A 24,686-nucleotide genomic window follows, 5' to 3' on the forward strand; every position below is an offset into this window, starting at 1 on the left:
AAAATCTCCTTACATCTGGCGCGGAGGTTTGAGTGACAGGTCTGATGGCCCTCCCTCGCCCCTAATTACTATTGGACAAGTGCCCGTTTCCCACTCCTTAATACTAACGTTATTGGGTCAAATCGAAATCGGGCGAAAAGCTGCCCAACCTGGCAACAATTTGGACTTGTCTTGAAATGTAACCGTGGTGGGTTGAGAGCACTTGTCAATCAACGTTACCAATCTCGCGAGGACCACCGCTCTACCTGCTGTTCCCACTTCCCACAACATGACATTTCTAATTTATTCAGCTTATATTTTTAGCGAGTAGGAGATGCAAAGGGGAAATGTATCCAATCCAAAGTATACATTTTAAAAAGGAAAAGTAGCGGGGTAAAGTGAAAGTTGCTAGAAATATAAATACTCAAGTAAAGTAAAAGAAATTAAAGTGGGAGAATATATATCTTAAATAAGGAGAGAGAATTACTCCTAGTCCATATCGAATATGTACCCTATAGGGTCTGAGAGAGCAAAAGAGAGAGGGAGAGAAAAGCACATTCATATACTGTATATAGAGAGAGAGAGAGAGAGAGAGAGAGAGAGAGAGAGAGAGAGAGAGAGAGAGAGAGAGAGAGAGAGAGAGAGAGAGAGAGAGAGAGAGAGAGATGAGAGAGAGAGAGAGAGAGAGAGAGAGAGAGAGAGAGAGAGAGAGAGAGAGAGAGAGAGAGAGAGACATCCATCCTCCTCCCGCTAAGCATTTCCTTCTCTTTACATTGATGCGTCTCTATCCAGTCAGCCGATCTGGGGCTAATAGTCCCCTATTTAACCTACTAATCAATGCCCTCCACTCTTTATGCCTCTAATTAAGCTGCATGGAGGGGTGACTTGCGTAATGCATTGACATCCACAATCTCTTACAAAGTTTTCAGCCAGCCACCGGTTTAGGTGTTGGAGGTCATGGAGGGAACGTTCAACGGACAGATCCAGGGTTTGCATTTTAAAGAGCAGAAACTGCGATGATTTCGCCCACGATGAGTATTTCAATGCTGTGTGTGTGTGTGTGTGTGTGTGTGTGTGTGTGTGTGTGTGTGTGTGTGTGTGTGTGTGTGTGTGTGTGTGTGTGTGTGTGTGTGTGTGTGTGTGTGTGTGTGCGTGTGCAGCTGCCTTTTTAAGCCACCATTGTAGTTTATGCGGTACATTGAGTCAAATTTGAGGTGCAATTAGAGTACTGAGCGATTTGTTTGAATATTATTTTAATGTGACCTCTCAAATTTGTCATCCAAAAGTGGTTGGCTTTGTAATTGAACAAAGTGGGGGCATTTGTCAAATAGGAGTAGCGTGCTTAATTCGGTTGTTTTTTTCTATCTATTGAAAAACATGTCTCTCCCTCTCAAAACCGTTCAACAATATGATTGTCAACCGGGAGCAGAGTACTTCCGTCATTTTTTTCAAAAATCAACAATATTCAACCCCGTTGCGACCTGCCAAGAGCCTCAAAACATGACGTGGTCGTACCGGTTCGAACAAGAAAGCGCTATTAACACCTGGTCCACTTCTCTCCTTTCCTCCTCATCTTATTTCTGTCATCAACCAGAGACGGAGGCGGCGGCGGCGGCGGCGGCGGCGGGCCGGCGGCGGCGGCGGCGGCGGGCGGGCGGCGGCGGCGGCGGCGGCGGCGGCGGCCGTCGCCTCGTTTGAACGCACTACACCTCCTATTGAACACCGATAAGTGAAAGTGAAACCAGAGTGGCTCTGCTGTGGTTCATTCCACAAAAAAAGAGATTGTGAAACGATTGTCGCCACCTCCCCCCTCCTCCTCCTCTTCAAATACAATCTATAGCCCCCTTGCCGGCCGCGTGCCGCCGTATCGACACCATCGGGTAAATATCCGTGTTGGCTTTAAATCCGAAGCGTGGCCCCAGAGCGTGATTAAGCTCAACCCTTTGAGACTCCCTCCTCGACCCCCTCGCCCCACGTTCCTTCAGCACTGAATCATCGCCGACCCCAAGCCCCTCGCCCACCCCCCCCCCGTCCCCCCCCCTGTCCCCGTCATCATCGGTGTCCGACTGTCAGGGCAAAGGGTGGGAATAGGGGGAGAGAAGGGAGGGAGGGAGGCAGGGAGGCAGGGAAGAAGGAAGGGAGGTGGTTGGTGACATAACACAGCAGCCACGCTTGGGCAATCACTCCTGTACTTTTGCTCTCTGATTGGCCATTGTGCAGCGTGTAAGGTGAGGCGGTCAGACGTTTTAACCCACGTCTGTGGGGGGGGCGATCGATGGCCGGTTAATCCCAACGGGCCGCAGGCAAACGGTAACCTCCACTGTGACCCGACATCCATCCTCCACTACAGTGGTGGCAGCAGCCCTAACTCTCACCCTCACTCTCACCTGAACCTCACCCTACACCCCTGGGCCAGCTCAGCACAGGTGATATTTGCTGCCAACTGCCGTACAATTATATTAAAACAGTATCAAAATATGTCCAAGGGCGATCTTGCCAGGGTCTTGACACTGAAATTCTCAAATGAGATCATTTAGATACTCCTAAGAACCACCACGTACAAACAAGACAACGTATTCAATAAATATAATGAATGCTACAAGCGTCGGTTGCAAATTATACCTTTTATACTTTGTATGAAGGGAATTTAAACTTCAAACCTTGCATAATATCCTATTTGCAAGGGTTGATAGTGGTTGTACATTGAAAGAAAGTATTGAAAATTCGGGAATTTAGACCAGAGCGGACCAGACCAAACGAGACCAAATCATTCGGGATTTACATTTCTGCAACGGGGAACATGGGAATGCCAACATGACAACCTGAATTTTAATTTATTCCAGAGGCTGCACGCCTCAGCAGAATTTTCTTCAGTGTTTAAATAACATTACAGTCCTTTTAATACCGTCACAATATTCCAGAAGATCAGACAGAAATGTTATTTTTAATAAAAAAGAGGGTGTTGCTGACGTGTGCTTATAGTCAGTTTTATTTCTCGTCTTCTCGTGGTATAAAAGGCTCTGAAGCCGAGGCATGGAGAATAAAATCGTGCAAATTAATTCTGGACTTGCGACCCACACAAGCTTACACAATTTCTACAAGTGAGAATGTTTGAAGAATAGTTTGCCTTTTGCATTTGTCTGCATGCGGGCACACACAGTCTCATGCCCCCCACACACACCACACAAACACACTTGATATATATATATATATATATATATATATATATTGTTTTCAAATAAAATATCAATCTATACATGTTTTATTGGAGGAACTTTCAGCAAAAAGGTTATTTTAGCTGAACGATGCCAATGCCTGACAAATACAAATAAAAGTTGCTGTGGAAATGAAAAAAGTTATAATGCCCCTATTTATAGAAGTCCCTTCTTTTTAAACACACACTTTCCAGAATAGAAAGCACTGATAAACAAGTAGACATGCAGGTAAATAATAGTGTATGCAGGACATTTCAGTACATTTGGTGATTTCAGTGCAGGGAACACACTTCGAAAAATCTGTCATACCAGATGTCCCTAATGATGATGATGAGGCTGATGATGACGAACATGGTGCAGGAGGAAGGTCATCCGCTCCTTGAAGAGCACTCTCCATGTTTATGCGAGCGACGTAAGGGTCAGATCCCACAACATATGTCTGTGGTTTAGAAAAAATTACATTATACATCTGTCTTCTTAACTACTCAAACGACTTTTCTCTTGCCCTCTTCCGAAGTTATTTTTATTTGTTTTATTTTTACTGGATGAGAAACTGTGACAGTGACAATAACTATAACAAAGCTATTTCTAATGCCTTGGAAAATCCAATTTACACTTCCAAGTATATTTTCATGGTGTCATCCTTTTTACAGTCTTGACTTTTGACACCTTCTTTTGACAGGGTAGAACATGCCTGGGATTCCGAACATGAGAAAGGATGTCAAATGTGAAACGCACATTCAGGCGACGCAGAAATGTGAAACGCACACACATACACACACACACACACACACACACACAAACGTGTGTGGTACGTCTCGGTGCATAAAACATGACTGCGAGGCGGAGCGTGCGAGACGGAACGTGTCATTAGGTTATGAAAGAGGCCCCGCCCCAAACCTTGGGGGGCCTTGATGGATGCTTCAAACTCTTGTTGCCAAGGTGACACCACCCTCTCATCCATCCCCTCGATGACCAGGAGGACCAGATAAATGCGCAATCACAAACGCACACGTACACACACAGTGTAGACACGATGCATGCACCAATGCGCGCAATCACAAGCACACTTGATTAAGTGCATACGCACATGCCAATCAAACATCTGAGAACAATCGTAAGACTGTTGAACGCATCAAAACGATGAACAAAAGGGCTAACAAACACACACACACACACACACACACACACACACACACACACACACACACACACACACACAGTATAGCATTTACCTGCAGGGTTTACAAAAGGCTAGGCAGTAATGTAAAGAAATCAAAAGCAATACATAGAACACACGAATACACGCAGATAAAGCACTAGGCATGCAAGACAATTACAGGAGATAAAATCCAGGCAAGTGCAAATAACAACATCAGAATCCTACATGTCCTAACAGAAGAAAAAAAATATCAATATAAAAAAAGCTTTGTGAAAGCTTTGTGAAATATAGAATGAATCTGCAATTCTTATTATTTGGCACAATATCCCGACACGTAACACATGGCCTTGTCTCCCTGATTGACTATTTATAGATTTTAGCCTGCGCAGTTGTCCAGAGAGACGCCAGCTCAGTGTCATAAACGAGCACCTTGGGGGATAGAGGAGTCTACCTCGAAGGATGCCCACAAGGTAGACGCCGTGGGGATCGAACCCAGTAACACAGGGCCACCGCCGGGACACCCACTCCACTGCCGTGGTCATCCTCCTTCTCTGCCATCGTCCGCTTCCTCCGTTTGTTTCGTTGCCAACGATCCACTGTGTGATGGGTCGGGGTTAGGGGGAGATCTCCATGCAGAACCGGTTTCACTCCGGTTCCGAGTCATTACTCTACGTCCGAACCCGTGACGAACGACGCGGCGTCTTGTTTCGTGCCGGGGGTGGGGGGTGGGGATGGAGTGACTTAGCATTCCCGGCTACGGCCACCACAACGTCGGGAGACCCTCTCCTCTAATCCTCAATCTCCCCGACGACATGAAGGTCACATCCACCCCCCCCCCCCCCCACACACACACACACACACACACCGCCCCCGCCCTCCCCCTATACCCCCCCCTCTCTGGCTCAGTCCAACCCCCCCGACCCTCCGCCTCACCCACTCCCACCCGACGCTGTTCCAACATCGCAGCTCTGTCAGGGCCACTCAGCCTGGACCAACTCTCCGCCATCACATGCACCCTCAGTGAGGGCTGCAGGGACCAACATGTCCCCTGGAATTAGCCCGTGATTAGGGTCTGAATGAGGCCTAATGGCCTCTAAAAGGTGCCTTGCTTTCAGGGCCTATTACAGCTAGCCGTGGCCGCCGGACTCCCGTTCGCTGGTTCAATTTCCCTTTCATTGTTTCTTTACGTGGCCCTGTGAAAGCAAATCGTGTGTGTGTGTGTGTGTGTGTGTGTGTGTGTGTGTGTGTGTGTGTGTGTGTGTGTGTGTGTGTGTGTGTGTGTGTGTGTGTGTGTGTGTGTGTGTGTGTGTGTGTGTGTGAGAGTGAGTGAGTGAGTGAGTGAGTGAGCCGGAGAGAGAGAGAGAGAGCCGGAGAGAGAGAGAGAGAGCCGGAGAGAGAGAGAGAGAGCCGGAGAGAGAGAGAGAGCCGGAGAGAGAGAGAGAGCCGGAGAGAATGTGTGTGTGCGCAAACATGTATCGCTGATTATACTTTGTATCGCTGATTATACTTTGGATGCCTCCCTGCGCGTGTGTATCTCCGTGTTTTTCTGTGCGCGTCCGTCTGTGTGTATTTGTCCATATGTCGTTCTGTGTCCTCATCTGTGAGAGTGTAGGTGCGTGCGCGCGTGTGTGTTTGTGTGTGCAGGTGTAAGTGTGTTATCGGAGTGTGTTTGTGTGTGTGAGTGTGTAGGTTTGTGTGTGTGTGTGTGTGTGTGTGTGTGTGTGTGTGTGTGTGTGTGTATGTGTGTGTGGGAGTCCACTTCTCCCACTCATAGTGAATCTTAAAGGAGGACAGAAATAAATGGATCCTAAGAAGAGGTGAGAAAGCGAGCGAGCGAGCGAGAGAGAGAGAGTGAGTGCGAGAGAGAGGACAGAGAGAGAGGGAGAGACCCTACTTGGGCCCCTATCTCTCTATCTATCTCGCTCTCGGCTCCCTCTCCATCATCCAGTCACCCAATCAGAGGTCGTGATTGAGGGCAATCAGGAACATCAAGGCCTGGGTCTCTGCTCCCTCTCTCTCCGTCTGTGAGGGGATTAACCCCCATCCCCAAGCCGGTACACACACCATTCCCTGGGTCTGCACTCCTAGACCCTCCACCCTGAAGTACTCGCAGGCACTGGGGTCTAATTGTGTCTTTCTAAAGACCCCCTCTCTGTTACCTAGGGCCCTGTCGTGCACAGACCACATCATCCATAAACATAGCGACACTGAGGGGCAATTGCGTACGACAACGTGTGTGATTGTGTGTGTGTGTGTGGCTGTATGAGCAAATGTATGTGTCGTTGTCTGTTAGTGTCTCTGCGTGTGTGCGTCTGTGTGTTTGCATGCGTCTGTGCCTGTGTGTACGCATGTGTCAGTGTGTCGCTGTCTCTGTGTGCGTCTTCGTCTGACACACATCTGTGTGTGTGTGTCTCTGCCGCCAGGGATGAAAGGCATCCTTTTGGACGTCAGGAACGAAGCATAGATCGTTCCGATTGCTTGTTTATTTCATTTTCAAAAATGTAATGTAACCACAGGCCAGGCTCTGTCCCCCCCCCCCCCCCCCCCACAGTCACAAACCATTGTGGGGGCTTCTGTATTCTGGTCAGTGAATGGAGGGAGTATGTACCTGGATACACTCAATGCGGTTTTAGTTTGGTCCATCGTAAGTTGAGCCGGCTGGGACGGGGGAACTCAGAAATCCGATTGCGGGAATAAAATAAAAATAAATCACACCCACCTGGTTTTTTCTGACTGAATCTTGGTATTGCCATCATTCGAGAGATTTCAGCTAGAAGGTGTCCCTTAGTTCATTTCCTGCACAATCGCGTTATTCTGCGCTCAGGAACTCTTATTAAAACTTATGAAACAACAGGTCAGGGTGCGACTGTGTGCTTGCTGCTGTGACGGCCCGCTGCTTCTCTCCATTTTTCTTAGCATTTCTTTGTTCCATAGAAAGAAGAAGTGACTGTTGCTTCGCCCCCACCTCACCTGTGGAGGGCGGAGGCGGTTCTCCTTCCTTCTCCTCCTTTGGTGTAAATTATTTTAGTTTATTATGGTTTCTTCTCCACCTAGTGTACAACCCCATATATGGTTTTATGAGTCTGTAGCTAAGTCAGACACTACAAACATGGCCCTCTTCGCCATTTTCTGCCCAAGCCAAGACAGACAAATGTTTACCTGGGTAAATTTCAACCTGGAGGCGTGGCTTATTTACCAGTCCGCCCACTTCCAATATAAACTGAATTCTTACCTATGTTTGAGTGATGCGTCATGAACCACCTCCAGAACGCAAGCTTGTTTACCTTGTTTCTCTGAATAAACCATGTGTTAAACATTTCCCAGGCTCTGAGTGGGAAAGGATCAAATTGGGTTTCCCCCACTGTCAGTTGCCTGACCCCCATTCGTCTGGAAGCAAGCCCCCCCCCCCCCCCCCCCCCCCCCCACTGAGCCTTCAGCTGCTGTGTGTTGGCTGAAGCTTTCTTTCTTTCTTAAATTATTACCTGTGGTTGTTTTGTTAACATTCATCCTCACACACCCACTGTGTAATTGTTTTAATAAATGCTTTCTTAAGACCTTAATATCTTTTTTGTCCTTGTCGCCTGCTCATGTGGTCGTGGTTTGGCCGGCACCTTTTGAGCCCCTCCATTTTGGTGGCACACTTCTGCCTGGGAGATTTAGTGAGGCCGGTCGCAGCCATTAGTCAAGCAGCCGGTTGGTTCTGACCTCTACCCGTGCCCCTCTTCCTATTGGGCCTCTGGGAGTCACCTGACTCCAACCGAGGTAGACCATTGGACTGCCGGACGGTTAATGCTTCATCTGTACAGGTGGCCAACTGTAAAGTTAACTTATCAACACAACAAACCACTCCCAAAATAGGCACAAGCAAAGGAAAAAGGGATGAATGTAGATTAAGAAGGGCATGTATTAATAAACGTAAACAAATACAAACGAGAAGTTATTAGATATTGAAACATATCGAACATTGCAAATATGCGTTTGTTTTTCCCCAAGTGGATAATATTACTTTGGTAAGGGAGCCAGCCTGTCTCATCCACTAGCATTTGTGAGCGCTCTAGACATAGTTTACTTCACGTTTTCTTTCGAGCCAAGCGCCAATTTAAATATCAACCCGAGGCCATTGATCGGTTGAGCTTCACTTTTTTAAATTTCATTACCTTTATGTCAGAACTTGAAGCCAACAAGTTGCTGAATCACTGCGGACCAGATCCAACTAGCAATGCTTACCATTGATGAATAATCTGGCAGTTTACATGATTTGCCGACCGTTTACACATTTTTACGACATGTTTTTCCCGCCTGAATTTCATAGCATAGCATCACCAAAGATGCCCTGAATTCGATTTCAGAGATTTTGCCTTCGAGCCTCTCTTCAAGGTGTTTGGCAAGTGTTAAACCGATCAGAATGGGTGATGATGAGGAATGCATCTGGGATTGTAGCAAAGGCAGACGCTATGACATAACGTCTAATAATGGAATTGTGTATCAGGGTTCATCATTTTCTGCCCTTTCTCAGAGATACACCCGCTGCTTCCCGTGGAAAGTGAAACTTTGGCACAAATCAGTCACGATAGTAAGGCCTTTTTCACACCTCCTCCCTCTGTCGACGGATTTCATTGATATCGCAAGGGGCGCTCGCGAAATGCATTGTGGTCCGTCTGTCCATTCGGCTCCATGGCCTGCGTCAAAAAGCTGCGAAATGTTAAATTTTTCAGGCAGCAGCAGATCCGTCGGCCAATCAGATCGCGGTTATGCAAATACACTCCTGGATCCATTTTGCAATAACAAGCAGGAAGAAGCAGGAAAAATCTGGCTGTTATATTTTTTTAAAAGAAAGGTGGAATGATAGGATTGTTTTTAGTCACCTGTTGTTTGTGTCATCTTTTGTATTTATATCAACACATCTGCATTGTAGCGGGAAGCGATTTGATTGGCTGCAGTATGCATCTACACAGACTAGTCCCCAATACGTCAGACGCGCCCTCGGTCATCCGTCGACGTACGCATCAATTCAAATTCAAAGTTTTATTGGTCACATGTTTGCAAAAATAAGGTTTTACATACAGTGAAATTAAAAGGGGGTCACCACTCTGTCATTCATTGTGCAAATTACTGGAACCTGAATGAATAATAGATAATAGTAATTTATGGATGCAATTTATGGTGATGCTATAAATAGTCATTAAAAAAAAAATAAAAAAAAATAAAATGGTATATAAATATAAAAGTGCATAGAAAGTGGTGCAGAAAGTGCAAGAGTGCCAGTGCATGTAGTGTGAACAAGGCGTGATTGTAACAAGGACAATTGCCGAACTTTGACTGGGCTCCTCCAGACAAGGACGCAGGGTGGTGGGGGTGTTGGAAGGCGGTTTATTGTAAGGGTTACAGGCAATGATACATGACAATGGTGCACGAGATTGCCACGTAGGGGATCTCTCCTTGAGTCTGTGTGGAGATGGCTGGTTCAACCTGTGCACACTGATTGCTCAATGCTCAACAGGTGTGCAGCCTCACCCAGCACCAGAGTCCAATCAGTCTGACTCGGGCAGGTGTGGCGGCTTAAACCCGCCATCATCCACAAACACTCCCACAGTAATAATTTAGAAATCACTACGATTCAGGTTCAGTGTGCAGTGATGTCTGTCTGGCTGATCGTTTTTCGTGGTTTCCTGTACGTCGGCATGGACATGTGGGAGAAGCTTAGAGAATATTCTGGGGACGAGGTTTATCTGCACATGCATCGACGAACCAGCTGCTCTGGCCACACACACACACACACACACACACACACACACACACACACACACACACACACACACACACACACACACACACACACACACACACACACACACACACACACACACACACACACACCTACCTCTGATTGCAAATGCTCTTGAGGAATTCCATTACAATTTACAATTGATTAAAAAAGGTATTATTTGCTTAAATGGTTTTCTATCGACATCCTAGTCACCCAGTGTTACCCCCGGAAACTGAACACACGCAGTATAGCATTATGTTCGCACTTATAGCGCAATACTGTTTGTAGCGTAATATAAAACGTGTGTGTGTGTGTGTGTGTGTGTGTGTGTGTGTGTGTGTGTGTGTGTGTGTGTGTGTGTGTGTGTGTGTGTGTGTGTGGAGATCTCGGGTGGCAGAGTGACATTCTTTAATGCCAAATGCAATTACAAACCTATTTAATGCACAAAGAATTGGAGGCTTAACTCCAATCATGAGTCAGCCCCTTGTGTAAACAAAAGATAATGTTGTATTTCTATGGAAATGGTTTTTATTTAGAATATACTTAGCTTAAGAAAACAAGGCAAAAATAAACATATCACAATATATTTAATTGTATAATAATCTAACACTAATTGTGATAAATAATATCACATACTGTCCCAGTAATACTCAAAACTACAACGAATATTTTGTTTTACAAAGAACCCTGAAAGGTGTAGTTAAAGGTTAGGGTTAGCATTAGTGTCCTTATTAGTAGTAGTACAAGTAGAAGTTGTGTAACTTATCTTAATCGTATAGGCTGTAGTAGCTATCATATTAGGAGGAGTGTGTTAGGGGTTAGTTACAAATAATCTATACAGTAATAATAATAAAAGCTCTTTAAGACTGTATTTATATCTTTACTTTGTTGATTTGTCAGGGCAAGGTTAAAATATATTTTTTCCGGAATGTTGTGACGCTGAAATGGAAATGAAGGATATTACCTGCCTTGTTCTCTCTCTTCGTCTTTCTATCTCCCTCTCTATCTCCCTTACTATCCGAATAATGTTGAATTCACAAATAGATAAAGCATCACCGAAACACCAATGCTTTACAAGTCTGCACAATGACCTGCTTTTCCCACATTAGCCTCGCTTCAAGAGCAAACATTAGCTGTGACAGATTTTATCAAAGGGAGCAAGAGAGTGAAAGAAAAGCCCATTTTCGCACAAGCTTGTAAAAATATATGAAGTGAAAGTATTTCTGCAGAAATCCATGCCATGGCCACAGTGTAAACAGATATTTAATTAAATTATTCCTACGAATCTTTGAAGAAATGTAGAAGTCATTAGTTGGAAAACTGTACAACTGCTACTTAGGATAGTCTAACCCCTACCTGATCCATAATGATCCATGATTAAACAACTAATTAACTATATGAAAGTGTTAAATAGCAACAATAAATCCACCCCCAAAAAAAGAAATTCAAATATAAAATGTGGGCTTCACTCTTTCTGGACTTTTCTGAATTAGTGAATTTCCACATTTCAGTGTCTGGCTGACATCTTGGTGAGGGGTCCTACCCCCGCCTGGAGGCCTGGTCAGAGCCGGACGGGGGGTCTCCTCCACTCCGGGATGCTCCATGGATTGCTCACAGACCCCGACGGGAGCTACGCAATACCCTTTCACCAAAACAAGGACATTGACCGTTACTCATCCATGCGCCGCCGCCGCCACCTCTCTCTCTCTCTCTCTCTCTCTCTCTCTCTCTCTCTCTCTCTCTCTCTCTCTCTCTCTCTCTCTCTCTCTCTCTCTCTCTCTCTCTCTCTCTCTCTCTCTCTCTCTCTCTCTCTCTCTCTCTCTCTCTCTCTCTCTCTCCTTCCCGTTCTCTCCTTCCCGTTCTCTTATTTTGTCTGAACTCTGGACGGATTGAGTCGTAGTTAGGGGAGGATAAAGGCGACCGTGTCCTCTGGAGATGACGATGTCGACAGCCTGCAAGGAAATGAAGTCGAGCTGAATTATTCAGTTTGTGTGTGGGGAGTATTTACCTTGGAAAAAAGACAGCGACACAAGCCAGAGTAAGATGTACTTTGTGAATCCCAGATGGCGAATGAGGGTGTCACGTTAGAACATACAGGACAGTAATGGGAATAAGAAGGAGATAGATGAAGTAAGAGTTAACATTGCCTTCAATGCCTTGGGTATGCCAACGTTTTAATGTGTGTATTCTTTAGATTCATTTAAATGCATATCGATGCACCGAAAGTACGTAATAAAATTCCATTGCGTTAGATTTCTGTGGGAACCTAGCCATTGCACAGAGACAGAGCCAAGATCTTGCATGCGTTTCAGGTCTGTTTTAGGATTTGCCAGCAGCAGGCAAAAAAACACTTCATTTTCCAAACGCTAAGTTTCCTCCCCCACCCTAAAACCAGGCCAGACTACTGAAGATTGTTCTATCACACTTTATAATGTTATGCACTCTGTCTTCCTCCCTCTCTCTCTCTCTCTCTCTCTCTCTCCCTCTCTCCCTCTCTCCCTCTCTCCCTCTCTGTGCTACCAACAACAAACACACCCTGGCGGTGGAGCTAGTTATGTTGGGGACCTTCTAAGTGACGCGGCCCATGAAAACACCTTTTCATGTCCTGTGAGTCTGTGACAACCCAGCGTCTTCACAAAGGAGAGCCAAAAACGAGTATTTTTCATGATAATGACTTCACAGATCGGTTAAAAGTAAAAAGCGTTCGCTATCTATTATTTTTAGCTCCAGCTAAATTGGCGGGAAAATAAGCAATGACGGTAAAGATGAGGCGCAGTGTTACGTTGAAACGCGACGATAAATGAATACGTTTCATTTTTTGTACACTGAAGCGTTTTATCTGCCACAGGGAGGCTGGCTGGTTGCTATTTCGCGAACACTTGTATGCAAATGTATACTTTATTTTTCGTACACATGTATTATGGAGCAGGTAGGAGCCAGGAAACTCTTCCAGGATGAGTGATAGACTGCGAACGTTGAGGTTTGAGCCAAGACCCTATCTGCTGTGACTATCCAAGTCCACACACGGCACCAATGCTACTGCAGGCGACCATTCCTCATCTAGTTCTGCATCCTTTTTGCCATTTATTCCAACTAAAATCCCCCCTATGGATCTCTTTTTGTTTTGATGGAAAAGGGGAACAGAGGAATACTTCCCATCATGCTTTGGTGAGTGTTTGTGTTTGTCGTGCGTGGGGAAATCGCTCCCACCCGTCAGATAAATACAGAGTGCTGCTCGGGGAGATGGATGGCACTCACTCGGGTATTCAGAAGCCGTAGCCGTTCATGTGTTTGGGTCTTCTCTCCGCCGGGCTGGGGGTAGGGCCGTGATTGATTTAAATGACAGGCCTCGTATTCATACGCTCCCCCTGCATTGTTGTGATTTATAACCGGGGGGGAAATTATGCAGAGGTCAGAAATGGCACAAAATGCAGCAGTGCCACCACCTCCTCAGACACGGAGGCGTAGTGGAACATAGTGGCGGCCGTCAAAAAGGTGCTAAACCCGGGGAAGCACATTGAGTGTGACAGGTGGAGGAGACAAACAGCAGTCCTTTTGTAAATAAATATGAATTTTTCAACAATGTGAGACTTTTTATTGACCCCCGTCTCAGTCAGGGTATTCATGTCTCTCTCTCACTCGATAGTCCGGTTTTATATGAATTTTAATATTTCTGTGACAGTATTTATTATTAAACTTAATCAAAATGTGTATCGCCTTGTTATGTTTCTATTCTGGAAGGAAATAATTGATCTAACACAAGTGAAAGGGTTGAAGGGTGTGGGACAAAAGGTAAGATAACATTTTTTAGATAGCATTGTAGATGTCCCTAAATTGCTCCAATCGCTGTGTGACTTAATGCTCGAACGGTGGCCGAAACCTAGCTACGTAGGCTACAGGAAAAATGGTCTGGTTCAAGTCACATCCAGACAAAAATAATAAAATGCATGTTATAAATATAACAAATATAACTGCGAAGACATAAAAAGCGAGGTTAAATATCTACCCCAAAGAAAGGCAAAGAGGGCTGGGATTCAGAGTCAAGAATAACTACAATCCTTAATACTATTTCCTCTTGGCTGGTCAAGCCACAGAATGAATTACCGTTTCCATGCATGTCATTAAGAGGCCGCTGGGGGGGCGGGGCATCTTGCTCAAGGATGCCTGACAGGTAGATTGCTGACTGGGGGGCCCGACCCCAGAATCTTTCAGCCGTGTGGTCAATCACCCTCAGCGAGGCTGGTTATCACATTGCTTTTTGTGGAGCATGACCAAAGTGGCCTCTGTGACTGACCTGGAACCAAAACCCAGAAAACCCGTGACCCATATTCTCTCTCGGACCGCACGCTCCCAGTTAACTAACCATGAACAGAACACTGCATCTATTTCACTTTGGCTCCCGGTTTCTCTTGTTGATTTATTGCAACGTGCCGGAGGAAAAGGAGAAATGCTGATGGGCCTGCTTCGGAATGAGGACAGTATGATTTATGTACAGGATTGTCGAGCCAACTTTGGACGATGTTAAGTCAATTATCCTCCCGTGATAATATACTAGAGCGGAAATCGACGCCGGGAAAACCGAATCAATCCCACGTGATTCACTGCCAAACATGTAGCATGCATGTTTCCGAAGTGTTTTTTAGCAGAGGGAATTAACACGTAAAAGAGTTTGTAGCCTACTATCTAAAATATGCATGCGAGCAGCATTTCTTCTAACGGCCCGAGAATTGTAGGACAAATTATGATTTATTTGGCAAATTCATTTCTCACACTCGTCCATACATGTCAAACGATCGTATTTTCTTGTTAATGGAATAACATGACCATCATTTTTCATAATAAATTATGTATTATTGAATGACATTAAGTAGAGGAGAATATATACCGCCCTTGCTTATTGTATGTGGCAACGCCAACATGCAGCATCACATGCATGTTAACGTGTTACTTTCAAATGCGTTCTTTGCCAATGCAAGCAATGCTTCGGCTTAAAAGCTCATGGATACACGTTAGCAAAAAGGTAAATCATTTTGTTTCTCTCACCTATATATTTCTATCATCGCAGAGCATTCACTCTGATTTTATTTATTACACACACACACACACACACACACACACACACACACACACACACACACACACACACACACACACACACACACTTCAACTATGTTCTTGACCTTTAAGTTTCAACAAAGGCAGACTCATCTCGATGTTAAATGGATAAATAACCCCATTTATACTCTGGAGGAATATTCCCCAGTCTTGGCTGTGTTGCCGTCCAGTCTCGCCACTCCCATTAAACAAGCATAAAGCCCCCAAGGTTTCCCTGGGGAAGTTACGGGGCTTTGCGGCTACTTCGTTCCGCTCCCTTGTATTCTGCCATTAGAACTGAATTCATTATTAACTTTCAAAGTTGACTCATCCCGATTTTGTCTTCATGGACTGGGCCAGACGGCTTCGAGAACACGGGTTGTTCCAGCGTTTCACATTTAGTCCCCGTCCACATGGAGCCGAAACGGGCGAAAACGATCTGGTTTCGGTTCAGGAATGTCCCCGTAAAGACGTTTTCATGGCGAAACCGCATCGAGCTGTAGAAACGCTGTAGCAGGAAGGCGCTGCGCGCTGTATACAAACATTCAGTCACGAGGAGATTCAACCTTTTTAAATTGAGCAGAAATACTTTTTAATGTACAGTTAGTAATTGCATCTATCAAGGGGCGGTATTTAAAGCTAAAAAAAAAATAAAAATAAAAAAAATAGACAAAATGTAACGCAACTCTGACGTCGCCCAGCTGGTGGAGGGGCAATGACGTCACCGTTTGCGTTTCAGGCTTCCACACGAATTTGGCGTGTTTCCACTGCACGGTGCGGTACGGTTCGGTTCGCAAAGGTGCGGGACGGATTGCGTTTCCACCGCCAAAAGTGGGCGTGATCCGGACTGAGCCGTACTCGTTTTGCCCTCGTCGTCAGTACTCCTCCATTGGGGTACAGAGACGCCTGAAAGGGTGCCGGAAAATTCGAGCTACACACCCCCTCTGTTGATTGGTCGACAGAATCGTCACTTCCGGGCGACGTGGGGATAAAAACAAACAAACAGTAGCCACGAGGTATTATTCTTTACAATGAACATGTCGCGTAAAACGCGACAATAACGTACAACTTTTCCATTGTTTTTATTGAGCAGGCTACACTGTGTCGCGCTGCTATGATGTCACGATGTTTACGTAGCTGCCGCGGCGATCGACTTCTGGCCTACAATAAAGGGTACTGTCGGCGGTGGAAACACGACCTCGGAACTGAGCTGGGCTATACCGCCCCCTCCCTCCCGGACTGAGGCGAACCGTACCGTACCGCACCCTGCAGTGGAAACGCGGCAACACGAAACTGCATAGGTCCGGATATGTTTCAAAGCACCCTTTAGAAATGTGCGGTTTCGGGCACCGGAACGCGCAAGACTTATGGGGTTTCACCAAACGAAGCTCCGTGTGGCGCTACCTTGTCACAAGGACCAACCCAGTCTCACGGAAATACGTGACACTGTCACGTCATTTTATCTATTCATTCGTGATCTGGGACACGTCATTTCAATTTTTTCGTGCCTAAAGCACACATTTCTAACAATATGACAGCCGTTTCTACTTTCACCTTCGATTCTGAGAAATGTAGATATATTTAATGCAGGTGCGCTGCTCTGTAGGCAAACCGCGACGGAACAAAAGGTATCTGCTTCATCTCTTCTTTTTAGAATGAGTTTGAAATTTTTGCTTTTAGTACGAAAAAATTGAAATTACGTGTCCCAGATCACAAATGAATAGATTAAATGACGTGACGTGACAGTGTCGCGTATTTCCATGAGACTGGGTTGCAAGGACGCACAATCCAATAAATGTCCGCACTGACTCCATAACCACCGTGTAAGAGGAACTCAGGCAGTGTGCGTTTCTATCTTTAAAATACATATTTTCTAAAACCTTCTAAAGGTTTTGAACACATTTGTTTAACCTTCAATATGGGAATCTCCTTGTTTCGCTATGCAAATGGTTCATATTAATCCGTGCGGGCAAAAAAAGCACCAAGGAGGATCGAGTAAAAGCCCCTCCCTCAGCCTCACCTCCACCGTCTCGTAGCAGCTGACCCCGTTCTGATCCGGGAGGGTCCATCACGGATCTACTGAAAAGGTTAACGCTGAATGGACAGCGTTTATGTAGCGCTTTTCTTACCGCTGGCCCCTCAAAGTGCTTTGCTATTCACCCAGTCTTACACACGTTCACACATCGACGGCGGAGTCGGCCATGCACGGCGGCAGCCAGCCCGTCGGGAACAGCTAGGGTGAGGCGTCTCGCTCAGAGACACCTCGACGCTCGTCCGATCTGGGGATCGAACTAGCAACCTTCCGGTTACCAGTCAACCCGCTCCACCTCCTGAGCCACATGCCGCCGCCCCCACCCCTCACTCTCCAATCACCCCTCTCGGGGTTTGATTGGAGAAGCGAAGCCCCCCCCCCCAACACCCCCCTCCAACGCGCCATGACCTCCAACCTTCCATCCACCACCTCCTCATACACCCCCCCTCCATCCCAGCGCAGGAAACCCCCCACCCCCACCATCGTCCTCCCCCCACCCGACCTCCCGCCCCCACCTAGTCAGCACCCACCTCGCACTGGGAGTCATCCGCCACTACTTGACAGTTAAATTGCATGCGGGGGGTAGGGGGTGTGGGGGGGTGGGGGTGTGGGGGGGGTGGTTATGATAAACTGCCAGGTGGATGAGATGATGGAGAACAGGCGGCTGATGAACTCCCCCTCTCTCCCGTTCTGAGGGGCGTGTTGTGGTTCGGCGTGGTGTGTGTGATAGATATGTTCCACCCTCCGGTGCACCCAGAGATCATTGGGGGGGGCGGTTTATATATGCATTATCGCATGTCCCGCCACCGCCGTCATCTCGGCACCCCGTGAGGGATGGTCGGCAGCGCGCGGTGCGCTTTACGAGACGTTCGTGACAGCGAGCCTCCTCTTCTCCCCGCTCATCGTCGTAGGTTATCGATGCGCTTTTTTCGTGTGAGCTCTGCGAACAGTTTTCTCTTTATTTTTTAAATGTAATACACATACGCAGCAGGCTCATCAAACAGGGCTCACCTTGTGGCGCGTGGCTATGCTTCCCCATAGAGCCAGCTGTCGTTGTTTTTTATCGTTTTCTACCTCGACCCGTCGTATTTGCTGTGAAATTATAACAGAATCACATGAGTAAAACTGAAATATACAGTTAATTTTCAACGTGCCGTTTATAGTTTTTTATAATTTCCTATTTTTTATGCCATTGTCACACAAAAGATGTTTGTGCCAACAAGTGTAGATTGTTTACGCTAATTAGGATGATGGTATTACAGTAACTTAACCTGACTGCACTATTAATATAGCATTTAATCTCTTGTCTAACCTCATCATATTTTCTAACATTATCTTAGTATCCTCTTACATACAACCTGTGTGTCACATTTGTTTGTATACTTCTCCAATCCATAAATGAGTGTCAAAAACATACCTATTTTTTTGTAAAATGTGAAACAAACTCACCAGCTGGGTTGTGCTTCAATTGTGCTAAATAATGAGGTTATTCAATTTACAATGGGGCACATCTTGCCGTACCAGATTCCTTAGTTATGTAGCAATTATAATTCTTCTGATAAGTGATGCTATACCAACTTTCCCCCTACTGCACTGAAAGAAATATAAAAAAAAATCACGTAATCAATTTGAATCTCTAATTCATATGACACGGTATCTGTTGAGTCATGCATAGCTAGGCTAATTAAAATACTTCATAAAACGCTATAGGTGAATAACATAATAAAGAATCTTTACAAAACTTTGCCTCTGAGGAAATACACTTCACACTGAAAGGAAAATAAAAAGTTGTATTTCTCTGTAGGGATACTTTAAATAATTTATTCAATCACATGAAATGGCAGAAAACAGCCATTTCAGAGGATGTTTATTGACTTACATTGCAGCCAGTTTCGCAGATTAATGCTGCATCATTCTTGCTCAATAACGTACAATGTCAATAACGGTTGACGCATAACGCCCCGTGCCCACTACCTCCGTCAGTTGTCCGTTGCCCATTGACTTTGAATGGGGACGGTCGCGCAATGCATTGTGGATCCGTCCGTTGACTTGGAGCGTTCGCCACCGTCAAAAAGTTGAAAAATTTTCAACTTTTTCGGCCGCGACGGATCCGTCATCCAATCAGATCGCGTATGCAAATTTAAGCACTGTGACGCGACTCGGGCTCTGACGATACTGGAAAGCGGGAAAGCGGGAAAGCGGGTCATCTTGCCTCGCAACAAGCAGGAAGAAGCGGGAAGAACCCGGCGAAGCGATTTGATTGGCTGACGGTTGCCTCTTCAAAGACTACTCCCCCATCCGTCAGCCACGCCTTCCCACGTCCGTTGACTGACGGTGCAGTGGGCACGAGGCGTGAGTCTCACAAATAGGGTCCAGTTTGAAAACGCCCTTAGTTGTCTCTTCAGGATTCCATCACCAAGGACCGTCCTTTGTTTTACTGTGCAAGAAAACTCTTGACTCCTGAGAGCACATGGAGGGGATTGAACCCAGAACATTTATGGTGGGAGTCCATCGCCCCTGCTGCTACATTGACCCCTTTCAACGCAGTGCTTCTCAAACGCTGTGGTCGGGACCCGCTCGGCCTGACGTATGCAGGGTCGCTGGAGATCGCTGTCTCATAAGGCAGCGGTTCACACACCGAACGTGATTTGGGCCAAGACTTGCGACCCCCTTGTCCCTCCGAAAAAACCACACAGAACAGAACAGACTCCATAATGATGAGTGTGAATGGAGTGCGGCAGGACGTTCACAGCGACACTGATATCAGGGGAAGCTGTGGATTGGGCTAAAACAGAGAGCGTGACAGGTGTGTCTCATATCCATAATCAGCACCTTTCACTCCTTCCTTTATTTACTTCTAGTGATTTAGCTTAATTAAAGAAATAAAAATAAAAAATCGGCAAAATGTATCATCCGTCTTCATTAGCACTGCGCAGCGGCGCACGCACCAAAAATATGATTAAGCTGTCTTCAGGATCGGGCTTACAAAGGAGCTTGTGACACAAAGGAAATTACTGCTCACTTAACGTTGAGGCAGGTTTGAATTATCGCGTCGCAGAGGCGGAGCCGGCCCGTGCCAAGTGTTCTCCACTCATTAGTCATTAGTCACATTATTCCCCGGCCCAACCTGTCAATAACCGCTCGCCGGCATTAACAATGCATTAACAATGCATTTTGACTTGTTTTCCTTTCGCATAAATCCATCAAAAACTCCCGGCTAATTAATTCCAGTACCGAACAGATCAGTGTGTGATTAGCTGCGCGGTGTGCAGTAATTAAACCTAACTTCTCGACATGTGGTGCGTGTTTTTTTACGTACATGCTTTTGGCATGTGAAGTCCTTGGTTTATAATGTATTCAATATCAGTTTGATGTTTTACAACCAACTTTTTAATATCAATCCAGCGTCAAGGGTGATATCATCTGGTAGTGTTGATGGTGTTCCGACTCCAAGACAGAAGGTTTTGGTCTCGAACCCCAATTTCCGCATTTTACCTGAGAACATCCCTCAGTGTGAAGCCCTAAAACGTACCTGCTCATTAATGACGTGTCTCAGATGAATGTGTTGTCAGTCACTTTGGTTCTTAGGCCTTAATAGAAAGTCCTTGCAACGAGGGTAATTGCCACACTCCCCCCTAGGTGACTTTAACTGGGCTCCTCCAGACAAGGACAGAGTTGTGATGGTGTTCGAAGACTTTTGCAACTAATGGACAGATGCTCCAGGCAGCCGTGCAGGAGATCTCCCTGAGTGTGTGTGGTGATGGCAGGTTCAACAGGTGTGCAGCCTGACCCAGCCCCAGAGTCCAATCAGACAGACTCTGGCCAGGTAAGGCGGCTTAAACCAGCCATCATTCACACACACCCTCCACAGTATTGTAAAAGATTGGACGGAGAAAGAAAAAAGTTAAGGGAATTCCAAAGAAATACCAACTATTAAGTATAAGTTGTGAAAGTTTGGATTCTGTTTAGATTTTTTACTCCCACAACACATTGCTCAGTGAGCTCACTGCACGGCCATTATAAGACCGGGGGATGAACAAAGCATGAAACACTCGCCCAAGCAGATAACCACACAAAAGGAACAAAGGGATTTTGTACTGATATTAAATATTCATCAAGATTTCATCAAGTTTTTGGGGAAATGGCTGTGAATTTGCCGAGAATTTAGAGATAAAGACCTTGGGCTCATTTCTGTTTTGAGTTTTTGCATTGGCTAAACAACAACAGAACGTTTTTACAGTGTATTTTGCTCTATGATTGCATCAATAAGTTAACACTTCATTCACTTGTTAAGTGTGGGCAATTAATGAATCATTTTGTTCCACTCTCGCAAGTCAAGCACACCCCTAAATACAGAGAAATAATCTTCTGCATGGTTTGGGCCCCACAGTCTGACCCCGAGAGAGGTTCCAGTAGCCAAACCCTTGCAACACTCCCTTCAACTGTTAGCCAACATGGAAAACAGAAACAAAAACGCCTTAAATCCATCCTTTATCCACACACCAGGGCTCCGTCCAAGCAGAGCCGTACTCTGGCTGAATGATGGGCTGGTAAACGTGGGGAGAAGGGACAGGTTATTAGCCTACCGAGGAGGAGGAGGAGGAGGAGGCGGCGGAGGAGGAGGAGGAGTAGTGAGCAGGGGCGGGGGTTGAGCTCCCTGCTCCTAAACCACCGCCACCCACCGATAAAGCCGCTTCCCCTCCTTCTGTGAAAAATGAACTCCCACCAAATGTGGTAAAGCAGGGTGCATATTTATTCATGAGGGGCGGGGACAATCTTGTGTGTTAGGGAATGGTGACGTGGTTAGGGGGGGGGGATGGGTGCTTTGATGTATGATGCATGTTTCCTTCCTGCCAGCTTTTTCGCTTATAGGTGAGGAATATTATCTGTATTATTGAAAATCTATATTATTTCTTTATCTGATGATTGTGTGTTGCTACCTTTGAAAGGGCAGCATATTGTCACAGCTAATTCCCTCTGGATGTCAAAGGTCAGACGGGGGACATGTTTCAAAGGTCATGTTGCCATGTCCTTAACATCCTTAACAATGTCACCCCCTGTACAAGAAAAGAATGACATCATTTCAATGTATTTTCTTGGTCCAACACATTTTATGCTAGCAATCCTCTTGACATGCAGCTGCATGTAAGACTCCACCAATGACGCTGCTAGGTGTGGCTTTGTAGGCGCGTATTTGGCTATTAAAGGCACCCAGTGCAACTTTCGAGGCTTAAAAATAAACATTCAATTTCTAGTCTTTTTTACACGTAGTAAGTTTCAATAACTCCATACCATTACATACCGACATTTAAGCAGCAAAGATGAGACGTCGTTGTGTGGTGAGAACTGATACAAAATCGATAACAACAATGCCGCCATTTTCTTTATTTTTTGTAACCTACAATAAATAAAGCAGGCTTCCAGTCAATGGAAAAATGGCTTCTCCCCACCGGCGATTGTTGTTGTTTACGATTTTCTATCAGTTCTCACCACACAACGACGTCTCATCTTTGCTCCTTGAATGTCGATATGTAATGGTATGGAGTTATTGAAACTTACGTGTAAAAAAGACTAGAAATTGAATGTTTATTTTTCATTGAATGTTTACATAAAGTTGCACTGGGTGCCTTTAACAGCAAACATATACTCGGCCAGCAAACACAAAAAAGTGTATTCAAACGTTTCAAATCAGTACCGTGTAGACTGACCATTGTAGAAATGAAAAATTTGCCTCACGAAAACAGTTACGCGACCAAAAGTTCGGCTTTTGTATGAATCACATAATAAGCTGGTGGTTCTTTGAGGAGCTGGTGCCTGTGTATTAGTCAGGTCCCATCCTTGCGAGAGAGAGCATGCACGACATAACAGCTTTTAAATAACTTTGCTTAATCGTGCTCACCTTTTGCAGCTGTGTCTGATGCCTTGATGAGCCGCACCTGTGTCCCCTGTCACAGCTGCCACTATTCACGTCAACAACTTCCTCGGAGGCTTTCCCTCAGTCATCTTCTATCTTAGCAGTCGGATCTGAATGAAGCAGTGCAACGAACATAAAAGGAAACAAACATTTTAAATATTTTAACATTTGCAAAGTGCAGGTTTAAACACATCAGACCCAGTGTTCTAGTGCCCACTTCTACCTCGTCTGTCATTCACAGCAGTCTTTTTTCCCATCCGCCTTTATCCGGTGGTAAGTGTGGCGAGAGAAAAAACAATAATAGCTCAAGGATATTAATCAAGGTAGGCGTACGCATAAAAACTGGGACAGCAGGTATGGCCATGGAGGTAATTGAAACAATTGAAGAAAACCATTCACACACACACACACACACACACACACACACACACACACACACACACACACACACACACACACTTTCTTTATACATTTTTATTCATTAAAAAAAACGTTGAGTGTTCATTAAAAATAAATCCTACAGGTACATAATAATGTACCTGACATTTTCCCAAGGCATTGAGTGGCTGTTGAACCCCCCTATAATAGGATGTAAGAAACACGTATTCCACATCAAGGTAATCAGGTTAGCATAATTGATTGGTCACTACTTTCAGTGGAGAGACTTGGTTGCTCCACAGCGTTATCTGGTTACCACGTGTGATGCAGTGAAACCGGATACAACCGCAGATCTTATCCTGAACGCATATTACACAAAACGGCAGAATCAGGTTAGTATAATTGATTGGCCATGGCTTGGCTCTGTTATACCTTTGCTACATTACATTGTCTCGCTTCTAGGGTGCGATGCACTTCCAAGGGAAATATGATACCGATGTGAGTGTGCACGAGTGACGGTGTAAAGGCTTGTGTCAGGTGGCTCATCTGGATTTCATTAAGAGAAAGTGGGGGTACTTATAGCAAGAAGGCCGTCTCAATTATATCATAATGGATATTGGTTGTGGTTGGATTATTCAGGCAACCACATGGCCGTTTTTTGTCCCAATCGCAACAATTTATCTGTTTTACGGAGAAGTAACGGTCAGGGTCTAAGTTAAATCAGCATTGAATGTTGCATCAATATTTAAAACCAAGAAAAGTGTTTATTATCAGATGTGAACTAAAGCATTGTCATTATGTACGATGGAATTCTTATTACAAGGGGAATCTGCTTCAAAGGAAAATAACATCAAAGGATCAGACTCTGTGTATGATCATTGTAGCTTCGCTCCTGAGGTCCCTCAGGGTTCTGTCTTTAGTCCCATCCTCTTCGTACACCAAGTCACCTGGTTCTGTCACTCACATTGGTCTTTCCGACATCTGCCTGGCAGATTAATCCTGTGCTTTTTCACGGCCTGAGAACCAGGTAACAGCACGACTCTCTGCGTATCTGACCAACATCTCTCAGTCGGTTTGGACACAACACCTGAAGTTCATTCTGGACAAGACCGCTGCTCTTGTTCCAGGGAAGGCCTCTCTCCATC

Source organism: Gadus macrocephalus, chromosome 23 (genome assembly GCF_031168955.1).
Source record: "Gadus macrocephalus chromosome 23, ASM3116895v1".
Classification (NCBI taxonomy): domain Eukaryota; kingdom Metazoa; phylum Chordata; class Actinopteri; order Gadiformes; family Gadidae; genus Gadus; species Gadus macrocephalus.